Source organism: Eumetopias jubatus, unplaced genomic scaffold, assembly GCF_037043125.1.
Source record: "Eumetopias jubatus isolate StellerSeaLion01/CBP00866 unplaced genomic scaffold, mEumJub1_p1.0 scaffold_3, whole genome shotgun sequence".
In the NCBI taxonomy this organism is placed as follows: Eukaryota; Metazoa; Chordata; class Mammalia; order Carnivora; family Otariidae; genus Eumetopias; species Eumetopias jubatus.
Genome location: NW_028274809.1, coordinates 126,668,487 through 126,695,638, shown reverse-complemented (window position 1 = coordinate 126,695,638; position 27,152 = coordinate 126,668,487).

The following is a 27,152-nucleotide window of genomic DNA, read 5'->3' as shown; positions in this document are numbered from 1 at the left end:
TTAGTTTTTGTTTGTTCTGGAAGCTTTTTATCTCTCCTTCTATTTTCAATGACAGCCTAGCTGGATATAGTATTCTTGGCTGCATATTTTTCTCGTTTAATGCTCTGAAGATATCTTGCCAGTCCTTTCTGGCCTGCCAGGTCTCTGTGGATAGGTCTGTTGCCAATCTAATATTTCTACCATTGTAGGTTACATATCTCTTCTCCCGAGCTGCTTTCAGGATTTTCTCTTTGTCTCTGAGACTTGTAAGTTTTACTATTAGATGTCGGGGTGTTGACCTATTTTTATTGATTTTGAGAGGCGTTCTCTGTGCCTCCTGGATTTTGATGCCTGTTTCCTTCCTCACATTAGGGAAGTTCTCTGCTATAATTTGCTCCAATATACCTTCTGCCCCTCTCTCTCTTTCTTCTTCTTCTGGGATCCCAATTATTCTAATGTTGTTTCATCTTATCGTATCATTTATCTCTCGAATTCTGCCTTCATGATCCTGTAGTTGTTTCTCCCTCTTTTTCTCAACCTCTTTATTTTCCATCATTTGGTCTTCTATATCACTGATTCTCTCTCTCTCTCATTTATCCTAGCAGTTAGTGCCCCCATGTTTGATTGCACCTCATCAATAGCCTTTTTGATTTCGACTTGGTTAGATTTTAGTTCTTTTATTTCTCCAGAAAGGGTTTCTCTAATAACTTCCACGCTTTTTTCAAGCCCAGCTAGTATCTTTAAAGTCATGATTCTGAACTCTAGGTCTGACATCGTACTAATGTCCGTATTGAGTAGGTCCCTGGCTGACGGCACTACCTCTTGTTCTTTTTGCTGAGGTGATTTTTTTCATCTTGTCATTTTGTCCAGAGGAGAATAGATGAATGAGAGAACAAAATGCTAACAGGTTTACAATGTCCCCAGCAAATATACTGTATACAAATCAGAAAAGACCTGAAACCAGGGGAAAAGAAAGGGAAAGAAAGAAAAAAGAAAGAAAAAAAAAAAAGAAAAAAAAAGATAAAAACAAAAACAGAACAATACAAAAAAAGCAGAATGTGATCAAATATGATCAGGCTAGTGCATAGATCAGTGCCACACACTAGATTTGGGGCGTATTTTGGTCTGTTAGAAAAAAGTGCCTCCTAAAATTTTAAAGGAAGAAAGACATATATGTACAAAATAAGGGTTGATACAATGAAGGGATAGAAGATGACTGTAAAGATGAAAATTATAAAAGATTTTATAAAAGGACTTGATAAGATAAGAAGTTGTTTGAAAAAAGAAGATTTAAAAAAAAAAAGAAAAAAGGGAGAGAATGTGATCAGGCAGGAGACTAGAACAGAGCCATACACTACTGATTTACGGTATATTTTTATCTGTTAGAAGAAACTGTATCTCAAAATTTTAAAGAGAGAACAACTTATATATATATGCCAAAAATAAGGGTAACTACTATGAAGGGATAAAATATGACTCTAAAAATGAAAAATAAAAAATGTTTTTTTTTTAAATAGAGATTGATAAGATGTTGGTTGAAAAAGTGAAAAAGAAAAAAAAACAGTTAACAAAAATTAATTTTGATGAACTAATGAATCATGGTAAAAAAAAGCCATGAATTTTATGTGCAGTATTCCCCTAGCGCTGGAGTTCTCCCGTTCTCCTTGATCGGTAAACTTGGTCTTGGCTTGCTGGCTGTTCGTGCTGATATCCTGGGGGAGGGGCCTGTTGCTGTGGTTTCCAAATATCTTTGCCGGAGGCTGAATTGCCCCGCCCTTGTCGGTCCAGGCTAAGCAAGCTGCTCGGGTTTGATCTCAGGAACTTTTGTTCCCTGCAAGCTCCCCGTCCAGCCTTGGAGGACCAGGGCAAAAATGGTGGCCTCCCAATCTCCACCCAGAGGAGCTGAGAACTCGGGGCCCCGCTCCTCAGTGCGCCCCCAGAGAAAAGCAGTCACTCCCTTGTCCCCGGTCTCCGGCCGCTCTCCATGCTCACCCGGCCTGTGACCGAGCGTTGCTATCTCTGGCACCCGACCCCGTGTGGAGTCTCCAAACCCAGCAGATCCCTGCGGTGTGCTCCCGCACCACTCCTCCCAGGGGAGAGAGGGGAGTCTCCCCGGATCTGCCGCCTGTTGGGTCCCTGCTGCAGGAGCAGTGGCCCGACTGGGCCGCGGATCAGTTTATGGCAACCCCAAGCTGAGAGCCCGCACCTCAGCTCCGTCTCTGCAGCCAGCTTCCCTGCTCCGATACCTGGGAGCTCTGGTGCACTCAGTCTCCCCCGGTCTTTCTGTGACCCCAAGGGTCCTGAGACCCCACTGTCCCGGGAGGATTCCACCCCCCGCTTAGCCACTGGAGCGACGTCCCTCAGCGGAGCCGACTTCTAACAGTTCCAATTTTGTGCTCCGCGGCTCTATCACTTGCCAGAAGCGGCCGGCGGAGGCCCCTCCCCCGCCGTCTATCCTCCCGAATATCGCCTCGGATTCACTTCTCCGCACGTCCTACCTTCCAGTAAGTGGTCGCTTCTCTGTTCAGATAGTTGTTGCTACTCTCCTCTTTGATCTCCTGTTGAATTCGTAGGTGTTCAGAATGGTTTGATCCCTATTCAGCTGAATTCCTGAGACCAGACGAAATCTAGGTCTCCTACTCCTCCGCCATCTTGCTCCGCCCCCCTCTTTTTTTCTTTTTAAATTGAATCCTTTAAATCATATGAGACGAAAACATGTCATAGAATTGTAATTATTGTGGTGTCATTTGCATCACCATTCTGAAAGCGGTGTCAGTGTTTCCATTGCGTATCAATCCTTTTACAGGTTTATCGCTGTCATAAAATACCCTAGGGAAGGAAATGTGCCACCTACATGGTTTTTTTTTTTTTTTTTGGTTCACCTGGTTCATGGCATAATTAATATAGCTACTTTTGCTTTTACTCAATCTTCATCATCAAAAAATCGAAATATCAAACACAAAGCCTTTGTCTGGCACCTGGCATTCTATTCCATTTTATGGAAACAGGAAAAACAAGTTCAAGGGTAGGTGCATACCTATTACTTGCCCATAAAAAAGACAAGTGAGACCCCCCCCCACCCAAAAAACAAAGTGACAGACATGCAAAATGCTGTGTGAAAACCACCAGCTCTTTCCCTTCATGACTTCATGCACTGGAACGAAAGACAGGCTATTTATCAAGAATAGTAAATATTCTACGGGTACATGTGGTGAGCTGGTTTCATTTTCTCCTCATCAGGCTAAGAGAACCGTTTCATGAATCCTACACTCACCTCATGTCCTAGAAAGACCTCAGAACTTCATATTGCTCTTTGTTATCTAAAAACGTTAAGTGCCTACCTGGATTGTACAGACAGACCTTTAATATGAATGATTTATGATTTTGATGCCTGAGAGTGAAATACAGCAGGGGTTCTGGAAGAAGATCTAACTCAGCTCTGTAAGTAAGTGCTAAACTACTCAGAAGTCCAGTTTCCTTATTTCTAAAATGTGAATAACGATAAGGCTTTAATTTTTCTCTATTTGATTTAAATGTTAAGGTAACATCTGCATATGATACAGAGAAAAAAATTCAAGTAATACATAAGGATACACAAAAGGGGCAAATGTATCTCTCCTACTTACCCGATTCCTACTCGCACCATTTCCCACCCTCCCTACTCCATCTGCCACAGCCAGGCTCCTATGAGTCCCTGCAGAGTCTTTGCTATGTGTGTATGTACACATGTGTGAGTAGATGGATACATGCATATGCATATATTCTTTCTTTTTGTTCCAGACAATTTTTACAGAATATCACTGCATTTTAATTTGTAATTACACTTTCCTCATTCCAAAGATTCCTTTTCTTCTTTATATTTCATCCTTCTTGCCCACATATGCAAACAAGTTCTAATGTATTTCTTTAATGTCAGAGATCTTTTATGTGGGATAGGGTTCATGTCAGGCAATAAATAACTTTCTGGGACCACATCCCTCAAAAATCAAAACAGTGCTCACATACTGATTCCCTCTGACAAAGGGAGGCTCTGTGCACCTCAATAACACTTGAAAAAGACTGTATAATGACTGTAAATATGAACACATAATATTTTGACTGTGACATTCTGAGGTAGCTCTTTTGATGGTAGCTGTTTTGACTACCAATTTTTAATCTTTGCATGCTGATAATTTTGCTCAATTTTTCACACATGCCAATGTAACATTTTTTCCTCTACAAGACTTTTTTTACTGACTATTTTTTGTTAACCGTCACTGTGTCTTTCCAACAACGACCAATTCTCCAATTCTCTGAAACCAACTGGGTGTCCTACAATTCATTTCAATTCTGACACTAACTAGAGTCAGCACACATCCCATAGATTCAGAGCGCAGTCCCACAAGACTGGCCCCGCTTCAGATATCAGCTGCAAATGGGATCCCCAGGCTGCTCACACTTCTGCCCAACTGAAGACAAATTCGGGGAGTTCACACATTCCCCCACTCCTCACCTCTGGGTTCGATAATTTGCTGGAATGATTCATAAAAACCAGAAAAGCACTATGCTTCTATTATATTTTTATTCGGAAGGATACAATCCAGGAACAGCCAAATGGAAGAGATGCATAGAGAAGGTATGGGGGAAATAAGATGCAGAGTTTCTATACTCTCTCTGGATATCCCACCCTCCTAGCATATCAGTGTGTTCACCAATCCACAAACTCTCTGAAGCTCATTATTCAAGTTGTTCAAGGGTTTGTTTGTTTGTTTTTTAAAGATTTTATTTCAGAGAGAGAGAGAGCAAACGCATGCACACAAGTGGGGGGGGGAGCAGAAGAGGGAGAGGGAGAAGCAGGCTCCCCGCCGAGCAGAGAGCCAGACATGGGGCTCGATCCCAGGACTCTGGAATCATGATCTGAGCCGAAGGCAGATGCTTAATGGACTGAGCCACCCAGGTGCCCCTTTTCAAGGGTTTTTATCAAAGTTTCATTACACATTACATAGGCATGACTGATGAACTCATTGTCCATTGGTGTATCTGACCACCTTGCTAAACATAATATTATGATGTTACTAATTGATTTCTTTGTTTTTCTTGGTAGATCGCACACCCTATCCAACTAGCTTTTTCTCCTTCTTGCCAAATTTATACACATTCATTTCCCTCCTCATTTTATTGTATTAGCTAGAACTTTTTTTTAATTAATTAATTTTGTTGTTGTTGTAGTGTTCCATGATCCACTGTTTGAATGAATACACTTTCATCAGTTAGAATGCCACAGAGGTTTCTTTTCCGGTCCTGAACCACCTAGCATATATGGATACTAGGTTAAAACCTCCTTCGGATAAACAGACTTACACTAATTGATTTCTCAATTATATGCATTTAGAAACACAAACACAGAAGCACAGTTTAACAATTAAACGCAAAGTTGCAAACTCAAATCTGTACACAGACCAGCAAAATATCATACGTAAGTGCTCTATTCAGTACATGTGCCTCTTTAATAGCCATCACAGGCTAACCCACCCCCCCACCCCCCTCCCCTCCCGAACCCTCAGTTTGTTTCTCAGAGTCCATAGTCTCTCATGGTTTGTCTCCCCCTCCGATTTCCCCCCCTTCATTTTTCCCTTCCTACTATCTTCTTTTTTTTTTTTAACATATAATGTATTATTTGTTTCAGAGGTACAGATCTGTGATTCATCAGGCTTACACAATTCACAGAACTTATTAAGTTAGAATGCCACAGAGGTTTCTTTTCTGGTCCTGAACCACCTAGCATATATGAATACTAGATTAAAACCTCCTTTGGATAAACAGACTTACACTAATTGATTTCTTAATTATATACATTTAGAAACACAAATACAGAAGCACAGTTTAACAATTAAACGCAAGGTTGCAAGCTCAAATCTGTACACAGACCAGCAAAATATCATACATAAGTGAAGCAACCTATGTAACATATGTATGTGTATACAGTGAGCAAGTGGGAGGCGCGCTAGCAAAGAAACCCACCAGCCAACTGAAGGAAGCAGCCTCTCCTCAGGTCCAGCCAATTACTGCCTGCAGAAATGGGAGCACAGTGCTACCAGATCTGACAGATATTTAATGACTTTTAAAGATCTGGCTCAAACAAAAAAAAGGAAAAGAAAAGAAGAAAAAGAAGGAAAGAAAGAAAAGAAAGAAAAAGAAAGAAAGAAGAAAAAGAAAGAAAGAAAGAAAGAGAAAGGAAAGAAAGAAAGAAAGAAAGAAAGAAAGAAAGAAAGAAAGAAAGAAAGAAAGAAAGAAAGAAAAAGAAAGAAAGAGAAAAAGAAAAGAAAGAAAAGAGAAGAAGATGAAAAGCCACTCTCTGGGACTTGTTCGTGACTTGAACTAGACAATGAATCATAGGATTAACATATGTGCACACATCAGAAAAATCTCACTCTTTTCCTTCTCCAGTCAGAAGGAAAGAAAAAAAAAAGTTTTTCCTATGAACTCCCACAAATAGACCAGCAGGGAGCTTTGAAGAGACCCCAAAACTGGCAGACTCCTTTAAAAATTAGAGCATGATTGAAAATGTAAGAAAGCAGAGGTGATTCTGAAAGACAACGAGATCACTGAAAAGGACTTGCTAATCAGATTTTTATGTATAGTGATAAAAATGAAAAATGAAAATCTCAAATTTCCTCTAGATTTCACGACTCGCCAAATAAACCTAGTCTTGACAGTGAATCATTATTTTTGGCCTCAAATGAAAACTATAATTCTCTAGATTAAAAAGCACAAGGTTAGAAAGCAGAAAACATGAGACATTTTTGAAAAATGCAAGCAAATGTACTAAATAACTCTTAGTTGACCTAAGTTCCATATCCTCTATAACAACGATAAAAAAAAAATTGATTGCACACACTCTCTTGAGACCTACCTTCTGCTTTTACTGTATGGAATTACTATGACACCCTTGCTTCCCTTGGGCATACCTGCTTGAGGGAAGGCCATCAAAGAGAGCTGCTAACAAAAGCAGTGGTAGGAAAAGGCGGAAAAGAAATCTAAGGCTTTGGACATCCACATACATACATCATACACCCACACATACACAGGGATATCACTGGTGCTCTGACTTCCGCATGTCCTCTCCCACTCCATAGCAGAATCCCAAATGGCTCATCTATTCATTTGAGAGCCCTTTTGCTTTTCCTGCTGCAATCTCGAGTATTGCTTTATTATCCATCATCGTTAATTCGGCATGTGTCTTTGGCAGATTCTATGGCCCACTCAGCTTGTTTTGGACATTGATTGAATAGCACTGTGAGAAATGCTACAGTAAAGGTAGAACCTTTAATATCACATCAGGACTGTCTCTTCTGTCTCTGTGGGTATGTGCCCTACCAGCGCTGCTGAGAATCTCACTCAAGGTATCTCTCAATTTTTAACCTAGAAGTAATACTTATCCCAACTCAACAGTTGCAGGTGAATTAGTGAGGGTATTTGAGGCTGCAGTGGCAAATTGGCCCGACATGGAATGCCTCAAAGGAACAGAAATTTCTCATTGATGTGGTAGGTCAAGGTGGCTCAGGGTGATTCAAATCGGTGGGAGCAATCTGCTCCCCTCAGCCGTTCAGGGCACCAGGCTGGTAATGACTTTGTCATCTCTGACACATGTCTTCTAAAGTCTGCAAAAAAATGGGAAAAGTATGGAAGGACATGTGTGGGAGACTTTTATGCCCGGCCTAGATATGACAAACATCACTTCTGATCATATTCCATTCACTATAAGTCAGTCATTTGGCTATACCAAACCGGAAGGGCAACTGGAAAATGAGTTCTAGCTGAGTGCTGGGCAAGAGAGGGAACATATTTTGGTAAATACTTAGCTGTGTCCACCACAGACGGGAAGAAATAGCATCTAGATCAATTGCCTCTGGGGAACTTGTAAAAAAATAGACCCTCTTTCTCTATAGTTTTTTTTTTCCATTTCAAAACTTTATGTAGTACTCATCCCACAGATTAGAGGACCAAGTAGCTGTGTTTGAATATGAGCCACATAGTTTATGTATTAAAGCAATTAGGTATGTAAAAACCGTCTGCTTTCCCCTGCCTCCCATGCCCCAGATACATGCCTGCTACATTCAAAGCATGGGTAATCCCGAAGACACTGGCCTCACAGTCTCTGCCCTTTAGGAGTGTGCAATTGAGTTTCCAGAAGAGAGAAGACTTATAATCATAAACACAATCAAAGCGATATCACACTACACTATTAGATACCCTTTCAGTGTAAGAGCAGGAAGAGCAAAATCCTGCCCCCAGGAATTTCCTGATTCGTTGCCTTATGCACACAGCATGCACGGAGTGTCTTCGGGATAAAGAGGAAATATTGTTGAAGGTTGATTATATTTTAATCAGAAGACCAATTTATTAACTCTATAACCAGAGATTTTTTATTTAAAAAATCTCATGCCTAGAAAGCTTGGCAGTGTGCTGGCTTATTTTGTGTCTTCCAGGTCTCTCTTTTTGCATATTGGGGGTATAAAACACTTATTAAATTGTATTTCATTTTCCCTTCTGTCTTCCTTCATAAAACAATGAAATCAAAGGTGAGAATTACTGTCGTTAGAGAAAGAACTATGATGAGTGCAGGGAAATGTGACTCGCTAACAACTATTTAATCAAAGCTTTTCCAAGATCCCCTGTAGTTTTAAAAGATATTCTTCCAAGTTTTGCTGTATTGACATGCAGTACAAAATTCTGCATTAAAACCACGAATTCTCCAAATTCAATAAAAGGAAATGTAAAAAGATATTTTCTTCAAATGCCTCCAGCTGACCATCTGCCCTAATCACATACCGGCCTCAAAATTGTTTTCTACTGACAATAATAGGATCTATAAAGAGTATTACTGTGGAGTGATTTGAGAGCGCGTGGTGCCTGTGACCCTCACCTCCACTAAGCTGAGCCTGCCTGGACGGGAATAGAGAGACGCGGGCAGAGGCCAAAGATCCGGGGTTGGGCCGGCTCTGAACTGCCAAGGCATGTTGCTCAGATATCTCTGAGAGGCAAAGGATAGCTGATTAGCTGCTGGCCTCCTGCCCTCGGAGGGCAACCTCACGCAGCAAAGAGGGGGCACAATTATTGCAATAATTCAGCCAAGTGGGAGTTATAAAAAGAGGTTGGCTCTAGCTGCTGCTCTGAGTCCTTACTGTGCCATCCCCGTGACCATGCGCAGCACCTGTGGGAATTGGGCACCAGGGTCAGCCAGAGCTAGAGGGAAACAGAAGCCCGGGAATGGGGTTGGGGGGCCAAGGAGGCTCCAATCAATCAGGATGGGTCTAGACTCCTGTCTTGCTAAGGAAACTGCTCCGGAGCAGGCTCAGCCCCTTGCACATTTCAGATCCATTGAGTCTGAGTGACGGGTCAGGAAACACAGGAGGCAGCCTGGTGAGGTGGGGAGAACATGGACCCTGGCATGGAAAGATTTAGGTTCATAACATAGATCTGCATCTTACCATCCATGCCCCTGAGAAATACCGACTAAATCACTTCCATGAGCCCTAGTTCCTTCATCTGCGAGGGAAGAATTACAACAACATGTACCATTCAGGACTGCCTCATGGAGTGACTGAGATGTCTCTAAAAGGGCTTTGAAAACAGCTAAGTATTACAGGTATTGTTGAGTGATATTAAAGAATACAAAAGCAATTCCATACAGACATCCTGATATCAGGGCCCTATTTCTTTAAGAAGAATTGGGCATTCACCAAACAATTTGAGGAAAATGGGCAAGCAGACAGAAAAGGTAAAATTACATGATAATGACATGGATGCTTCTCATTTACTTAAGTACATATGCACATTACATACACAAAGTTTTCAACTGATCCTTACAACTGTGGGACAGAGCTGTTAGTCTCCATCCCCCAACTGTGACACATTTATTGTACCATGCCCTGTTACATGCTTTATGTGTTGTGAGGATCATGATATTCTTACAGGTAAACAGTGAGGTAGATACTAGTATTCTTTTCATTTTAGAGACAGGGAAACTGAGGCACGGAGCAGCTAAGAAACATGCCAGGTTAGACAGGTAGTTAGTGCTTCCAGGTAAGTTAAGAATCCAAGGAAATGGCCTCCACAGTGCTACGCCACCACTGTGTGCAGGAGCTGAGGTTCAAAGACCAAAAGGACCTTCCAAAATGACTCAGTTAGTAAGTAAATAAGCAAGGGAAGATTCCACACTAAGACATGGGTCTTTTGACCTTTGGTCCAGCAATCAAAGACCACATGTTGCAGATAATCATTTAGCTCTATTTCTCCTCAATTACACATTTTTAAATAAAAAGGAATTGATTAGAGGAGTTAAACATTTACAGTTACACATGCTTACTTGGATAATTTAGGCCCTAAATCTGAAAATCATAGAAAGACCTACATTATACTTGAAAACCCCACTGACTAAAAATTTGTAGACACTCCCTCGTCTTCCACATTCCTCCTCATTATTGACTGTTCCCCAATCCTGGAATCTGCGTGTCGCAGGCATTTGTGTATATAACAAATTTTGTCATAAGCCAAAATCCCTGTAGCTTTTCGTCATTTGTTGGCTTCCTTCCTGGCTAGTCTCTTCTCATCTTCTTGAGCAAATTCCTAAACAAATGCACAGCTCAGCTCTGGTTTCACTTGGACTTAAGAACACTTTGTTTTCTTCACAGGAGAAGACTTCAGCTAATCCCAGAAAAGGCCTCAGTTCCACCATGGACTAGTTCTCTGAGTACTCAGGGCTGTTACATCATTTCATTTCTTCTGCCAAAGGCCGAGAAAAGAGAACACAAGGGCCACCCATCCCTCAGGCACAGAAGATTAATGTCTGTCAGAAGTCAATCTCTCAGTCGCTCCTCCAGTGAGTCGCCAAGTTGCTATTTCTTCCTGACAGGGGAAAAGTTCCTGCTTCACTACCAGGAAGAAACAGATTTGCAAGTTGGGAGGAAGCATGTCCCAGAAAGAGCAAACAGTCTTAGTAATCCATCAGAAATGATACCCACTCACAGAGGTGCTGAACGAAGCAAGAGAAATGCTCTATGGGAAGGGTTCTTGACAGTTCTGGTCTAAATAAATTGTTCTTAAATAAGGGGGCCAGGATTGATTTGAATTTTGAGATTCAAATGATTTTGAGACCTCGGGTATGTCATTTAACTTTACTGATCCTCAGTTTCATCGAGTAGTTTGGTTCAAAACCGTTAACAAACATCTACTGAGGGTTAGTGTTAATTCACCAAGTACTCATTAAGTACCTATCATAAGCAAGACTCGTGTTTGTTCCTGGGAATACAGCAGTGAATAAATTGGCCACCATCTCTGCTCCAATAGAGATTATGGTCTAGAGCTAGGCAATTTATAAAAAGGTGAGAGGAAATGCCTGATGATAAGATGCCTTTCAGAATTCAGTGGAACAGGGTAAGTAAAGTATGTGTCATACAGTAGGCACTCAATATACAATATAGTCACTGTGTCAAATCTTTAGAAATGTGCATATATAAAAATTGAATCAATTACAATAGCTTCAATAGGGTCTTACTGAAAAGTTTAGCCTGTTCTTAGACAGGAACCCTCTTTATTTAAGGGGATTAGAACCCTTTTCATTGAAAGTGTAATATGAAAACCATATCCGAATTAAGCATATTCATGTTTGTAAATATGGGGCACTTAATTTTTTCATCATTCTCTCCATTTTCCATTTTGCATACATTTAGTACTTTTTGAAATCTGACAAGAGGCTTGGGCTTTCCCAGAGGGAAGAAACTACAAAGGCTGAAAGCAATAATATCCCAGCAGCTAACGTGGGCTGCAATGACTACACAATGGCTTTTCTGAAATGGCCCTGCAGGACTCATTCAGTAATGGCCTAGTTGGGCTAGACCCTCTCAGCTAAAGGCCAGGCCTCATCGAGCAAAAATGAAAAAGGAAATTGAGGCAATTTTTCAGGTAATTTAGGGGGAAAGCACTTTCATCTCAATTCTCGAGGTACAGTGATCGGCAAAAATCTCCGCCCTGGCAGTGGAGACCTGGCCATTGTGGAGCCAGGGCTGAGTCAGTCATTCGGGAAGTGAGGGCTTCGGGCAGAAGGGAGATAATCAGAAGGAAAGCACATTCCTGTGGAACATAAGATCTGGATGGCCCCTCTATCCACTGCACTGATTTGTCTTCCACGTGCAAGTGACCAAACCAACAGCCCAGTTTTGCTCTTAGAACATGTTTAATTATATTAATTCATATGGAATTTTTCTGGTAGTTATTGTCTTCCCTTTAAATGCAACCTAGAGGGACGCCTGGGTTGCTCAGTCAGTTAAGTAAGGGTCTGACTTCGGCTCAGGTCATGATCTCAGGGTCCTGGGATTAGTACCACCCCCCCATGTCAGGGTCCCTTTAAGGGATCCCTGATCAGAGGGGAGTCTGTTTCTTCCTCTCCTCTGCTGCTCCCCAACGCCCCGCTCCTGCTCTCTCTGTCTCTCCCTCTCAAATAAATAAATAAAATCTTAAAAAAATAAAATTAAATGCAGCCTAGAATTTATTTCTGAACCCAAATGACAATGAGCATGAAAAGTCCGAGAGGTAGGCAAATAGCTGCACAGCAACCATAATAAAAACTCTACAGAAAAACAGCATCCTCCCTGGGCTGCCAACCAAAATTGCATCAGACAATTTTGAAGGCACTGAGAACTTGTTTTCATTAGTCTTCCCTAACTGTGTTTCTCTGGCAGGATGTTTACTTCCTGCTCAGACGGAGAAATTGTACCAATTCATTAAAAAATAGATAAATAATCCCCCCACCCCACCCCACATACTTGGTAACTGCTTCTTCACCATAATGTCCGTCCTCCAGGAATAATTTTGGCAAGCTGAGCTCTGGCAGCAAAGGGAGAGTATGGTTATAATGTCCACTATCATGGCTCTGCCTTTTCTGGGCTATAACACTCAGTTACTTCAGATAAATCACAATGGATTATACGTTAACCAATGAGGAACACGTTGTACAGGGAAAAGTGTGACTTTAAAGATAAAAAAGGATTCTAAGAGATTGACTCTGTCACTCACTGTGTGATTTTTGGTGAAATACCCAACCCCTCTGAACTTGTTTCCTTATCTAACCATGGATATCAATGGGTACTAATTTATTAACTTAAGTAAAGTCCAATCACAGGGCTTGGATGAAAACAAGTACGTAGTATGTGTACCTTCCCTTGCACCTCATACAAACATCTTTTTCTCTCTTCTCTTTTCTAGGGTTCAATGTGTGGACCAGAGCCCAAAATGTAGATCCAATATCCTGACGCTGAAGCAGAATTTGGTACAAGGCAGCTCTAACTCAGACTTCACCCTAATTGAATTAAACTGAAGTTGATTTATCTTAGCAGGTGGTCTCTTGAGAGAGGTGAAATAAGCCAAAAACTATAGACTGAAGCTCCAGATGCTGTATCAGATATAGTTTCCCTCAGCTGCTACTCACTTCCTCTCCACTTCCAAATAGTCCAACAGTATCGAAGCCGAAGTCTGAAACAGCTGCTTTGCTTTTCGTTTCTCAACTTAATTTTAGAATCCTTGGTCAAATAACTATTAAGCAGTTGGAACAATTTTGTGCAATGGATGACATTTTGCTTATTGGTTTTGATATTATGTTCATCATAAAATCAATTTATGCATATGAAGGAATTAAAACAATACAAGAAATCGAGTGGTAAAAAATGAAAGCTTTCTATACTCCTGTGCCCTTCCCCTTCTCCCCAAACTTCGGACCACACACACAGTGGATTTGGAGGCTGACTTCTGGATGGAGGAGGTGACATATTGAATTGAGTGGATTCTATTCCTCTGGAAGACAACTTCACCATTCACAACACTCGTCGGGAGAAGGTTGTAATGGAAAGTCATCTCTGATCTTTATATTGGCCGTGGCTACCTTGAGGGGCTCTGACAGCCACTCTGTAACTGCCATACAAACCTTGCAAATATGCCCTTTAGTTATGTTGAAGTCAAATTTGGTACTCCATAGAAAATATCAAAGTATTTTTATTACTAAATATTAGTGGACAAGATCTTTCCAGTTCCTAAATTTCTCATGGTTCTTTTGAGAGTTATCACAAAAAAAATAATAGCAATGACTTTTTGAACCCACACAATATTACTCAATTCACTGAAACAATAAAATCAAACAGGCTCCTAGTCCTTTATAGAGGCTGAACAAATAACTGAGGTATTAAAAGAAATTGCTTCAATTCTGTATCTATTACATACACACAATGCATACAAAGAAATTCCTGCAATGGTCTTCCTATGGATTTTTCTGTCTTCATTGGGCCACCCCAGTTGACTCCATCTTGTTCATGAAATATCTCCCTAAAGCAAAATTGTAAAGATGAAAAAGTTTCTACTCAAAGACCATCATGAGAGACTATGGACTCTGAGAAACAAACTGAGGGTTCTAGAGGGGAGGGGGGTGGGGGGATGGGTTAGCCTGGTGATGGGTATTAAAGATGGCATGTACTGCACAGAGCACTGGGTGTTATACGCAAACAATGAATCACTACATCAAAAACTAATGATGTAATGTATGGTGATTAACATTAACATAATAAAAAAAACCCCATCATTGGTTTGGGTGTTCATTCATTTTGTAAGTGGTGGGGATCACTCAAAGGAAAGTTCAAAGGCCTGTCATCCAAGGCTCTTTTTAGCCTAAGCCAATGTATATTTCCAGATTCTTCTTCCCCAATCACTCACATGGCATGGACTTGTAGGCACAAAGTGGACTGCTTCTACAACATTCTCCCACCATCTTTGCCTCCACGTCTGGACTGTGATGACTTATTTTATATACTAGGAATGCTCTTTTTTCTGTGCCTGAGGTATCATATTTATCTGCATCAGAAATAAAAGTATTTTCCAGAACAATAATAAAAACAAAACGACTGTAGCCACTCCTGCTGTAAACGATGGTGTGGGAATAATGAGGGGTGGTACAGTAGCATTGACAACATCCATATTCAAAGACAGTCCTACCAAAGCATTTGAGCTGGCTTAGATTAAGAAAAACAAAACAAACAAACAAACAAACAAACAAAAATCACTGCCATTTCAAGGCTCTGTGCTGCTGAAATAGTCCTAGAAGAGAAGCCTCTGGTTTCATAAAGTACTTTATGATCTCTGTGCACCTAAAGTCACTTGGAATTTGGTTTGGGGAGGATGACAGACGTTTCTATGTATAAGGCTTGTAGCCTTTTGTTATCTTCTGAGAGGCAGCCAAAATACAATAGAGAGAGAAGTTTCATAAGATAACCAGGGGCTGAAGAGAGATTCTCCATGAGAAAGACCTGGTCATGGAACACAGCTGAAGGACTTTTAATTACAGGGCTTTCTAATACTTACTGTTACATCATTTACAGTATTACATGTAAATTCACCCACCTCCAATTTCTCACCATTTTAGCAAAGTTTAACTACCCCCTACCCCTGTGCCTGTGGAACCTCAGAGGATGAGAGAAGAATAGAAGGAAAAGTGTGCCCAGCAGAAGAAAATGTTATAGAAAAGAAAGACACATCATCTGCAGTAGGGACTCAGAGCCAGGGTGGCTGGAAGAAAATTAAGAACCCTTGAATCCTGGGAGTTAATGGAAAGGACGTCAAGTTTCCCCTGACATATGTAATGGATATGAAACCAGTTTGAGTTAAATCTTAAAGACACAGTAACCCCAGAAAGCTAAAAGATTTCAGTAATATGCAAGTAGGTAACATATGAGCAAAATATCCATTCATGAAAATCCAAATGAAATGTCCTATTACAAACAAAGTAAGTAAAAATTAAGAGAAGATGGAAGGTTATAGGAGAAGATTATCGAAGGACCTGTGTAGCTGGAACAAGAAAAGGGGCTGGTGGCAAGACATCATCTTCAGCCACCCCTGTCACTGCAGCCTGATGAAGCAATGGCATGCTGCCAATCATTTCCCTCACAACTCCTGCCCTTGGCTTCCTTAGTGTGTCTTCCATACCCCACTCATTAGAAAAAAATCCCCCGCAGTGGCAGTCCTTGTTGTAAAAGAGAGGTTTTGGGAGAAGGAAGGATTATAGGGATGTAAAAAGCCTCATATTGTGGTTTCCCAAATGGATTTCCTCAGTATCTGCTGTTTCAAGTAATGCTTAAAAGGTCTTATCCACATTTGTTAAGAGAGAACTTTTTCAACTGTCGGGCATTATAATAATGATATTCCACCCATGTTTCCCTTTATATAAAGAGGGTATTGAATATGTATTAGACACAGGTGACTCAAAAGTCTTAGCTGTGATTAGTCTGTAAAGGGTACAAGTCAATTTTTCTAATCAAAATGAAATTTTAGCAGATCTTTGGCATTCTTAAAACTCCAGGTTCCCTAGTCCAAACCTTTTGTTTTATACATGAGGAAATAAAATCAAAGCCCAGGGGCAGAGGATTTGATTTTTCATTCTCATTCTATTATAAACATTGGGTTTAACTAAAAGTAACTATCTCGCAAATAGAACCTCTACACTCAGAACCTACTCAGTACTTATACAGTTGTGATCCATGATGATGGTGGTGGTGGGTGGTGGGTGGTGGTAGTTTCATTATTAACCCAATTCTTCACCCCTTCTTATATCACACCTTTTGCAATGTGACTTTTAAGTTTCTCCAGGAAGAGTAGAATATATTTCCCTACCCCTTCACTTTAGGTTTAGCTGAGTGACCAGCTTTGTCCCACAAATTAAAATGAAAGTGACAGTGTGTGAGCCAGATCTAATCCTGGACCTTAAGAGTTCTGCAGGTTTCTGCTTGCTGTCCTGGGTCATATTCATCACAATGAGAAGGACATTTCTTGTGTAAACCCCTGGTCCAAGAAGGATGAGAAACACATGGAGCAAAGCCATCCCAGCCCAGCCCACAGATGCATGGTAAGAAGTGGAGCTGTCCAACAGCCTCAGCCTGAAGCAGAAGCATCCAGCCAAGCCCAACCTGAATCAACCACCTCCCGCCAACCTACAGAGGCATGAGCAGTAATAAATGACTGTTGTTTTAAGCAATTGAATTTTGGGATGCTTTGTGGTGAGAAATAGCAAACCATACAATGATAAGCCATTCGTTACCTCTAAATCCATTTTTTAAAAATTATTTTTAATAGGCTTTAAATGCCAAGTGGGTTATTTTTATGTTGTTTGGCTTTTGGCAGGCAGGAGGGGAAAGAAAGAATATCTGCTCTCTTTTTCTCTTTGTTTCTACTTCTACCCATTAAGGATAATAGCCAGAATCCCCACTCTCTACCTAGAAGGGTACTGAAGGTAAGACGCAGCTTTTCAGATGCCCACATTGCTCACAAAGGAAATTCTGTGAGAAATTGACATCCACTGAACCAATTTTTTTGGTGGTCATACTGATGGTCCCAAAAGCCAGACCTGATTCCACATTTCCTTTTTCACTCTCTGCACTCTGTTAAACATGAGCTGCCTCTTCTCCTGAGGTAACTATTCCACTTTATTTCCTGCCTCCACATGGATGTTTAAGGCAATCTCGAGGTTCTCATTCATCCAGCTGTTTGGGTCCTGGGTTTTGAGTCTGCACAAACCCAGTAAAATCTCTGGGTATTAGTATTGAGAGTCAGAGCAGGGAGTAAGAAGCTTATTTTAAACTTGACTCTAAGACATGGTATCCATTCCAACTTTCCAGTCCATTCAGCAATTTCCTTTATGTGTTTCCTCCATTGATCGATATCCAGAGGAAAAGAGGGGTTCCTTTCCCTTTCTTCTTTGCAACTCGCTAAATTTAGCTTGTTCTTCAAAAGCTAGTTCTAATCTTGGTCTGTGATTCTCCACAGTGAAAGGAATCTCCACTGCCTCCAAACTGCAATAAACCTAATCTATCTGTACAGCTCATATGGCTTGTGTATAATTAGCTACCTTTTTATGGATTTACATATTATTGCCTCATTTAGCCTATTTGGTCTATATGTTATCCTACTTCTGCTTACCTTCCTCAAGGCTAACATAATGCCTTTCCCAGGTAGGTGTTCAACAATTAACTTACATGTGAATGATCTATTCTTGCGTATTCATGCCTTTTATCCCACCCAAGAGCAGACTACATAGACAAACTTACAAGTGATGCTTGACTTTGAGGATTTAACACGCTGACCAATAATACTGGTTTGTTGTTTTAACAAATATTAGAACTAAAATTGCTCACCTATTGCACAATGTCCTGTGTTTGTTGCTGTCTTTCCTCCTGGCATGGTTCCCTTCTATTTCCCACCTCAACTCCCCCTTTCTTACCTCCCACCACCACCACCACACACACAAGAGATCCTCAGAACTAAAATAGTTCTCTGATTGCACTGCTCTTTCTCCATCTTCCCTAATCTAGCTTGTCTTTAAGGCAATTTTCCTTAATTGTTGACTTATTTAATTTCTTTGAGCCTATGGATCGACTTTCCAGGTTCTATTTACTTGATTTCTTCTACTATACCTTCTTTAAGTAAAAAATAATTAGGCCTCTGATTTTTGTTTGTTTACAAAACAGCCAAAAAGTTTCTGGTTCCTACAATTTTACAAACAGAATTAAGAGAAAAACATCCACTATAGATGGCAGGCTGATGAATGCAGGCTAGGTGAATACGGACTGGGTTGAATTGCACAGGGTTAAAATAAGCAGTGGTTCTTTTGTGAAAGAGAGAAAGAAAGAAAGAAAGAAAGAGAGAGAAAGAGAAAGAAGAAAGAAAGAAAGAAAGAAAGAAAGAAAGAAAGAAAGAAAGAAAGAAAGAAAGGGAGGGAGGGAGGGAAGGAAGAGAAAGAGAGGGAGAATATTAGAACACTGTACTTTAGCATTTGCCAAATCAAGAGTCTTAAGAACTTTAAATGCCCTCTCCCTGACTCTGTCAAGAGACTTATATTGATAAAAGCACCAAAAAATAAAAATCTCTGTCAAATGTGGTACTTGATCTTGTAGACTAGCTTGTGCTTGACCTGAAGTGGTCAGTGGAGCATAGCACTGTAAAGGGAGAACAGAGAGAGTGACTGTTTACCCAAAATTTGAAGCAAAGGCTGTGTTTGGAAAATACTGGATGGAAAAAATATATTGCCATGGCAACAAATTACTTTTATACTCACATAAAGCAAAAATAGATCTTTCCCTTTCTCCCTCTCTGAGAAGCACATATTTTAAAGTATATGGAAGATTAAAGGTGATATGCAGAAACAGCTGCAAGAATATATTTTCATTTTTCTTCATTTGGTTTATACTAATGTCAGTATAAATCTGAAAGGCAGAAATAATTTTGAACTGGAAGTATCTCAGTTCCAGAGAGCAGGAGCAGCTTAAGAGAGAAATGTATAATTCAGTCAAAAACTCTATTTTGACTGTAATATAATGATGGCAGAATTGAACTTCTCAAAACAAAATGTTCCTGGCATCAGTCACCAAGGAAAATAACATTTCTTCATGTATTTTTTTCTTTCTCTTTGAAAAGCCCAAAATGTTTTACTCCTCCCTTTGGCTAACAAAGAAGAATTCTTCAGTTTAACTTACATGAGAGGTAAATGATATTTTCAAGAGTCCTTAGATCTTTTTTTAAAGTTCTAAGATATGCTGCTCTATGTGATAACAGCTGTGGAACACTAGTGTAGACACTGTGGAGAAATGAGGAGGAAAAAATCCAGTTTGTCCAGCACAGTTCTTGGGACTTGAATCATAAGAAGTCTCCCCACCACTACCACTCACTTCCCAGGTCAGAGGTACTAGTTTCCCTGGAAAACACTGACCTTCCCAAGAGAGTAGGTAGTGAAAGTTGAGTAATAAAAGGTAGATGTTTTGGCCTGATAAAATTTTTGTCACCTGTTTTATTTCCCTTGAAAGATTATTTTCAACACTTAACAATAATCCTCATTTCCTTAGTGAAATCTAAAGAAGATCCTTTGTAAAGATCTTTCCCAAATTCTGGGAAACTATTTGAAAATGACCCATATGAAATTGCCATTTTATGTAGATCAAAAATGGCCAAATATTAGCAATTTCATAGGGTTTAACCTAGTAGATATTTTATGTGTTCATAGGACTTCGCTCTAAAGCACTAAAGTATTGATAATTGTCTTCAAGTTCATCACAACTTTTTTTTTTCTTTCATAGATAAGAGGTGAAAGGCTTTCACATTCATTGATGGGTTGTATTTCTATACACCCAACTCAATATGCCCAAACCTGAACTCATCACCACCACCCACAACTTAGCAAGCCTTCTATTCTATTTCAGCAATTGGCTCTCCCACATACTTAAACAGAAATCTGGGAGCAATCCTCAATATCTCTCAGTTTCTGTTCTAAGTTCTTACAGTCACAGTTTCATCAATTGCAACCTTTCTTCCTCAATCTCAGTGATACCGATCACTGCTGTAGCCCAGGATCTTATCACACCTGCATTTGTGCCACAGTCACTCCCCATTTGCATCTCCTCATTCAAATTCAAGTCCCACTGCTGCCAGAGTAGCTTTTCCAGTAACAAATCTAAAATATCCCTCTCCTTTTAAAAACCTGAGTTCCCCATGGTCCAGGGATAAACTCAAAATTCCTAAATTATAGCCACCTTGGACTACCATGTACTTTTAAGTTTGTTTTCATTTGCTTATTCTGGTTACTGTTCCTGGAATAGCCCACTCCACCCCAACCTTGTACATCTTGGAAATCTCTAATCATCATTTACGGCCAAACTTCAGGGACTGGGGAAAACTCCTTGATCCATTGTCTCTAGTACCCAAGAGCCAGGATAAAGAACATTTCTCTTCTGCCTGAGTCTTTTGTACACACCCAGTTATAATGTTTATCACATCCTAGCATCCTAGGGAGTATGACTGTTCCTGTACGTAACCCCATGCTAGCCCACAGATTGTGAGTTTCTTCAGTATATGTAGTTTTATTCAACTTTATTCTTTGAAAAGTCTAGCCTAAGTCTTCATCACTACTCACTCATTGTTGAAAAAGAGCATTATCAAATGAGGGATTTCCCAAACACTCTAACCACTTGGAAATAAGGACTTATTTTATGAGTTCAATCATGACTCAGAAGTATAGTTTCTTTCATCTTTTACTTTCAGTGACACTAGTTATATCTCTATCAGCTTACTATATGTAGACTAAATTTTACCCCAAACACCTGTTTGTTTTATTTTGTTTTGTTTTTGTTTTATTTTCAACTGTGAGCAAGAATCTCTCTCTCTCTTTTTTTTTTTTATTTTATTTATCCATTTGACAGAGAGAGACGCAGCAAGAGAGGGAACACAAGCAGGGGGAGTGGAGAGGGAGAAGCAGGCTTCCTGCCGAGCAGAGAGCCCAATGCGGGGCTTGATCCCAGGATCCTGGGATCATGACCTGAGCCGAAGGCAGACGCTTAACGACTGAGCCACCCAGGCACCGTGCAAGAATCTCTTGAAGCCATGTATACCAAGCTACCTCTGAAGATCTCAGATATCTTACATCTCTTTTCATATTACCACCATAATTTTACCATTAATCCAGTTTTCCTGGGGTAGAGTAGAAGATGCTACTGATCTGATGCTCCACTCCACATCCTATTGACCTATTTCTTGTTCACTGGTGCTGGGCTGGACAGTATATCATATGCTGACAACTGTCCAGCTCAAGTACTTAAATCTTTATTTCTCTGCCAATGGCTTTTCCCAGCTCTACAAGAATTTGCCCAGCCAAGGAGTGCTATACATTTAATTCCCCCTGGGGGCAACTTTCAAACAATGAGAGTCACAGGAATGGCTAAATAAATACCCCGATTTCCCAGTCCCTTAAGTGGACAATTCTGAGGAGTGTTCTACCCAGTTCCTCAGAGTTCCCCAATGGAATCCAGCTGCAGTTGCCCATGGTAGTACACGACTAAGTGGTTCAATTTTAGTGGCTTTTCTCCTTTCTCAACTTAGCTTTCCCTTCTCAATTTTTCCATTCCCTTTCCTGTGCTTCCTTTGAACACTTCCCAAATAAATGACCTACATCCAAGACCTTGTCTTAGAGCTGCTTTGGAGGAAACTACAATTAAGATGGGAAACATTTTGGGAACCTAGTGCCCAGGTAGTTCAGAACATCAATAAAACCGGGAAGTACACTAAATTTTAGAGCATATAGGGTCATAAAGATCATGTTGTCTTATTCACTCTCTCTCCTCTCATTTCCTTCTGAGCCTCCTGGCTATCCTGGATTATGTCTGTACAGTGCTTTGTTCTCTTGCCACTTGACTTAAGTGAAACAGTATTGAATTTCTCCAAAGTAACGATACATGCAGGCAAAAGAAAAATGCAAACCAAACATAAGCCATAATAGAAGCCTAAAACTTGGCAGAGTAACTTTATTAGTTTGCTAGGGCTGCTGTAATGGAGTACCACAAACTGGGTGGCTTAAACAACAGAAGTTTATGTCTCAGTTTAAGACAAAGATGTCTGCTAAACGACTTTAATTCAGTAATTTACTAGAAGTCCTAATAAAGGCAAAAAGACAAGGAAAGATATACAACTTATAAAGATTGAAAGGGAAGAAATAAAACTGTCATAACAAATCACATCTTTATGCATGTAGAAAATCCCCCCAAAATCTACAGATAAACCATTAGATTTAAAAAGTGAATTTACCAAGGTCACTGTATACACATCAATACATACACATTATTTGTATTCCTACAAGTAATCAGAAATAAATTTGAATCTTAAAATAAGAAAATAGGAAAAATTAATACAAGAATAAATTTAATGAATGCAAAATCTCCACACAGAAAATTACAAAACATTATTGAGATACATTAAATAATACCTAAATGATGTTTTTAGTATTCTCATGGATTGAAAGAGTCAATATTGTAGATATGCCCTCAAAGTAACCTATAGATTTACTGTAATACTAATAATCCCAGTAGTGATTTAGTGTAGAAATTATAAGATTATCCTAAAATTTATATGTAAACATAAAGAAATGCCAAGATAATCATGAAGAAGATCAATGTTAAGCACCTCCATTACCAGATATCAAGGGTTACTATAAAGCTATGGTTATTAAGAGAGCATAGTAATCATGCAAGCATAAACAAATGGAACAATAAGCAGGAAGAGAGTATTCGGAAATAGAATCCCATGTACAGACATTTGATTTATTCCAAGGATGTCTCTGAAAAGCTGTAGGGGAAAAAACGATCTTTCCAATAAATGGTGCTGGATCAGTTAGATATCCATATAGAAAAAAAAAAAAAGACATACACACATACACACACACATACATGAACACCCTTACTTTATGCCATTTCCAAAAATCAACTCTTGTGAAGTAAAGTCTAATTGCAAAAGATAAAACAATAAAAATTTTGCAATATTATGTAAGAGAATATCTTCATGACCATGGATTATGTGAATATTTCTTAAGCAGACAAAAAGCAGACATCATTAAGGCAAAATTGCCTTTATATAAGTCACTAAAATAAGGATGAATTCTGTTCATCAAAAGATACTATCAAAAACTGAAGAAACACTCAAATCCACATTATATAAGGAACTCCTACTAATCAATAGAAAAATGGGCAAAAGACTTAAATAGGCATTTCACAAAAGATCTCCAATATATTGACTGATAATTAAAAACTTGCTCGGGGCACCTGGGTGGCTCAGTCATTAAGCGTCTGCCTTCTGCTCAGGTCATGGTCCCAGGGTCCTGGGATTGAGCCCCGCATTGGGCTCCCTGCTCAGCGGGAAGCCTGCTTCTCCCTCTCCCACTCCCCCTGCTTGTGCTCTCTCTCTCGCTGTGTCTCTCTCTCTCTCTCTCTGTCAGAATAAATACATAAAATCTTAAAAAAAAAAAACTTGCTCAACCTCCTCAGTCACCAGAGGAACAAATTGAAACCACAATGAAATACCTGTATGCAACCATCAATATGACTTAAATGAAAAAAAAAAAAACCAAATGCTGATGAGAAAGCAATTAGAATTCTCATGGACTACTGGTGGGAATATAATCTGGTACCACTATTTTGGAAACTGGTGTGCTAAAACTGAACAGAGACACGGTCTACAACCTGGCAATTCTGACACTAGGTATTTATCCAACAGGACTACATAGATACGTACACAGAATTTTGCACACAGGAAGACGCATTGTAGTGCTATTCACAGTAGTCAATTACTGGAAGCAATTCAAATGTCCATTAACAGTAGAATGGGCAAATAAAGTGTGGCACAGTCATAATAAAATACTACACAGCAATGAAAATGAACAAACTTGCTACAAGATAAAAAATAAATAAATAAATAAATAAAGAGCATTCTGGAATACTGCTACATGAAACAACATAAGTACACTTGACAAATATAATGTTAAGGAAAAGAAACTAGATACAAAAGAGTATAGATTGTATATTCCAGTTATATTTCTCAAATACAGGAAAAACTCATTAATGGTAAAGAAATCAGGATCATGGTTATCTTTGAGAAAAAAGACAGATAGTGACTAGACGTGGGCATGAAGGAGCTGCTGAAATTTAATATTTCTTGATCTAGGATACTGGTAATGTCCCATTTCTTGATCTTCATTTGAAGATGTTGTCATTTCATGAAAATTCATGGAGCTATATACATTTATGATTCATGTGATTCTCTATAAAAGTTATATTTCAATAAAAAAATGTTTATTTTCTAACAATTGACTTACCCATGAGAGTTTTCCTATATAGCCCATCTCAGGTTATACCCGCTACCCGTACTCCATTTCTCCATTCCCTGCTTTATTTTTTCCCTGGAAAATCTCTGTAGAACACAGACTTCAGAGGTATCCCACCTGAGAGCTGAGATCGCTAGGATATTTTACAAGTAAACTTCTGTCAGTTGTTAGTTGAGGACTGCTCCTAGAAGTGTCTGGCCTTCCACATCCTCAGGCAGAGCAGGCTCTAGGGGTCAGCCCTGAGACCAAGAGTTTCGGGGGCTCGCAGAGGGGTGTTGGGATGACTGCACCAAGCGGAGACAGGCTGCTGAGATCTGGGCTGGCCATATTAAGCGTTTTACTTGTTTCATCTTATTTTCTGAACCCTATCCACTGTAACTAGAATATATGCTCCAAAAGGGCAGGAATTTAGGTTTCTGGGGTCTGTTTTTGTGTGGCACGTGGAATATACTCAATAATATTTATCGAATAAATGAATGAAGAACAACCAAGATTGTCATTTCAGTCTATTTCATGGCCATTTAAATTATCTTTCAGTATACATAACTAAAAGAATAAAAAGGGCCTTTATTTTCTGAATTCATTGACAGCAGTATCCTATGTGGCAAATACGAGCTATTCTTTAAGCTACATAATTCACCATCTTTTCCCTTTTGTTGATGTGACTGCCTCTTTGCTAGAGATGGAAAATGAGATGTCTGACACAAGGCATTCTCTAAAGGAACAAGCAAAGTATATCTGTGTGTGTGAACATATACATTTTTTATATATACTAAGCTACAACTTAGTACCATTTACTCCTCTATGTGCTTATAACTTATTTGATTTGTATCTTAACAGTATTTTTTTTTCCACTGGAAAGACTGTGGTGTTCTGCATAACCTTTTATGTTTAACAGTAACAACATTAATAATCATAATAAATGTGACACTTCTAATACTATGCAAAGCATTTTATTTTAAGGCTCCCAGACATATTTTTAAAGTATACTGTGTTCTTTTCATAGTCTTTAAATAATTTGTTTGTCAATAAATTATTAAAAATCATGAATACTGACCTGTATTCAACCCTAATACCTTAAATAATTTAACCAATTCTAAGTGCCACCTTCAACTCTTAAAACTTTGTTTACTCAAGTCATTCCCTCTTATAATCTCCTTCTCTGGAGGACATCTCCTTGTCATTCACAAGCAGACATACTCTGTTGGAAAGACCACAAGTGATCTTTTTAATAAATAAAGATCATTAAAATTGAAGGCTTCTGACTTTTTAAAAAGTCATCTTTTTCTCCCAGATTTTGACCTCTTTCCATCTTTCATTTATCCCGGACAGCTAACGCTTACTGGCCTCTTCTGAACCTGGGCTCCTTATCCTTGTGTAGCTTTCATATACCAGAAAAAATCACCCTTTTCTCTTGCCTTTATTCTATAATCTGATTAAAACTCTGGGGATTGGCTAAGAAATTGTATTAATGACAATCCATAATATCAACCTCTCCATTGGTTATAGCATGAATTCATTTATTTTTCCTTTCATTATTATTGGTTTGCTGACTGAATAAAAACTCTTTAGTTGCAAATGGTTCCCTACAGAAGAAAGAAAATCAGGATTTGGTGAAGTAGGAAGTGGAGATGATATGCTGTATGGCATGCGACATGGTTTTTAAAGGAATAAGGTGCCCATTAGTATCATTCAGTCAGCAAAGGTTTTTAAATGCTGACCATATATCAGGCACTGAACTAAGTGTGGGGAATACAAAATTAAAGAAAACATGTTCTGCCCTCAAAGAACTTACAGTCTAATAATAAAGGTTAAAATAAGCACATGAGTGATTGTATTTTACTTTGGTAAAAGATAGGAGAGTGGTATGCAGGAGGTGTTGTGGTCTCAGCAAGGGATAAAGGTAGAAGGAGATGGTTAGGAAAGAATAGATGTGGAAGAAGGAAAGAACAGAGAGAGATCTCAGACACAGAAAGTGTGTTTCATAAAGCCAGAAGGGTGGTGAAGTCTTGGAAGATGCAGCAGCAAGTAGGAAAGAGATAATTTTATGTCCTAAGATAGGAGTATGGCTTTATTCTAAAACATCCTATGAAGGATGTTAAGCATGGAATGATTTATATTTTAGAAAATCCCCTTGGTAGGGGCGCCTGGGTGGCTCAGTCCTTAAGCGTCTGCCTCCGGCTCAGGTCATGATCCCAGGGTCCTGGGATCGAGCCCCACATCGGGCTCCCTGCTCAGCGGAGAGCCTGCTTCTCCCTCTCCCACTCCCCCTGCTTGTGTTCCCTCTCTCACTGTGTCTCTCTCTGTCAAATAAATAAATAAAATCTTTAAAAAAAAGAAAATCCCCTTGGTATATTATAAAGATGGATTGAAGGAGGACCAGACTGAAAACAGAAAGACTAGTTGAAAGATCCAGGTGAGAATGGTACAAGAGTTATTCCCTGGCTCTAGTGAGCTAATTGAGCTAATT